The following is a 2,270-nucleotide window of genomic DNA, read 5'->3' on the forward strand; positions in this document are numbered from 1 at the left end:
GTAGTGAACACACACTCACATGCACACATGTGTTAGGGGCAGTGAGTACACACACACACACCCAGAGCGGTGGGCAGCCAACTCCAGCGCCCGGGGAGCAGAGAGGGTAAAGGGCCTTGCTCAAGGGACCAACAGTGGCAGCTTGCCGAGCCCGGGAATCGAACCCACAACCCTGTTATCGATATCCCGGCGCTCTAACCGCTGAGCCACCACTGCCCCCACAAAAAGATTGGACGCTTCACGATTTTGCGTGTCATCCTTGCGCAGGGCCATGCTAATCTTCTCTGTATCGTTCCAATTTTAGTATATGTGCTGCCGTAGCAAGCTTCCCCCCTCCGTTAGGTTGGCCCAGCCTCGCGTTGCTCCCTGGCTGCCTACGAGCCTCAGGTGGCCTTCAGGTTTTGCCCGCATTAGTTTGTCACGTTTGTCTTGTTTATCCCTCTCTGTTATTGCTGCACTCTTGTGTTTTCCCCTGTTTATTTAATTAAAACGTTATCATGCATCGCACCGTCCCTGCGAGTGTTCACCCGTCCATGTCTAGCTTAGCCAGCATGACAGTGAGTATCGGTTGAATGCAGTGGATTAAGGTTTGGCCTCTATGCAACCTTAATATCTTGTACAGAAATGGTCAACTTATATGTAAAAATAAATAGTAATATTTTAAACTGTGCAAAATAATTAATAATAATAATTAAACATTTGAATTTTAGTTTCAGAATTCAAGAAATCATTCCTCTGCAGACCAGTACAGCTTTAGAAGGACAATAGCACCTACAAAACGGCTGACTTGGAGGAAATGTCTGCATTAGAGCTGCTACATCGAATCTATAAAATTGATAATAATCGATTATTAAAAGTGTGCTTCAACAGGCGTGTTTAAAGCTGTACACTGGAAATCAAAATTAGAGAACAATGTATGAACACTTGATTTTTGCAGAAATAATGCAATCTTCATTGGTCAACATTTGAAGGATTTTTGTTAGGGATATACCATACCACTAGAACAGCGTTTAACAAAATAACCAAAGTATTCAACAACAAATCTTTATTTCACAAAAAACACAATAATCAAAATTAGAGAACAGCAATGACTGTAGCACAGAGAAAGATTACAACTACATTTTCTGAAGGTTACAACAGTCAGTAGGAAGTGTACAGCCATGTGCTCTGAATGACTTCAGCACATATGTGGCCACAGGACATCACTAGTCTCTCACTCTGCTCTGGTGTGATTTTGGTCCACTCTTCTTGCAGTTTCTTCCACAGTTCGGTGACTGTAGTGGGTTTCTTGGCCATAACTTTATCACCAAGGGTTTTCCAGAGGTTTTCTATTGGGTTTAGATCAGGATTCTGAGCTGGCCATTCATTGTTTCAATGTTTTCAGTTTCAAGGAACTGCTTTACCCGTTTTGCTGTGTGACAGGGGGCATTGTCACGCATGAAAATTGCTGGCTGATTGAGTGACAAATGCAAGGAAGGAACCACGTGTTGTTGAAGAAGGTTCTGATACACACTTGCATTCTCTCTGCCATGTAGCTATATGAGAGGCCCAACTCCTGCTGCTGAAAACATTCCACAACCCATTACATTTCCTCCTCCACCTTTCACTGACTTCTTTACACACTTTGGGTTCAGTCTTTCCCCAGCTTGTCAACGAACATAATGTTTCCTATCAGACCCAAATAAATGAAACTTGCTTTCATCACTAAAGTGAACTCTGGAACACTTTTCCTCTGTCCACACAACATGCTCCTCAGCAAAGGTTAATATAGCCTTTTGATTCTTTCTGCTAATGAGAGGTTTGGTCACTGCAGAGTGGGATTTCAGTCCAAATGCTTGTAAACGTTGAACTGGTGAGCAATTCCAGCTGCAGTGTTGAACCGATTGCCCATGGAGATTCTCCGCATTATCCTGTCCTCTCTTGCATTTGTCTTTCGTGGACGACCAGCCTTCTAGGGGGACTTGAATGAGTTTGTGGTGTTGTAAAGATGCAGTATTCTAGAAATCACAGACTTGGAATGACCAACTTCTCTTGCTATGGCTGATAGGGTCACCCTTTTGGCCTTCATCTTGACAACCTGCTGACGGAGGGTTTCAGTCACTTTGGAACGGCTTTCCATCTTGCAAAGTCAGTGAAAACAGGAAAGTTTTGCTGCCAGTTAAATAGGGTTTGTCAGATAATTAAGGAAATTAGCACCACGTGCCAGATTAACACCAACAATTTGCAGGTGTCTGAGAGTGTTCTCTAATTTTGATCAGTGTTCTTTTTCA

The 2,270-nt window shown here is 43.1% G+C and overlaps 1 non-coding gene across 1 annotated transcript; it reads right to left on the minus strand.

Moving 5' to 3' along the window:
* Window positions 1-222: 222 nt before the first annotated feature.
* On the minus strand, window positions 223-324 carry LOC140534974 (U6 spliceosomal RNA). Its single transcript, XR_011977514.1, has one exon. It is a non-coding gene; the product is annotated as a U6 spliceosomal RNA (small nuclear RNA).
* Window positions 325-2,270: the final 1,946 nt, after the last annotated feature.

This window comes from Salminus brasiliensis, chromosome 14, assembly GCF_030463535.1.
Source record: "Salminus brasiliensis chromosome 14, fSalBra1.hap2, whole genome shotgun sequence".
Classification (NCBI taxonomy): domain Eukaryota; kingdom Metazoa; phylum Chordata; class Actinopteri; order Characiformes; family Bryconidae; genus Salminus; species Salminus brasiliensis.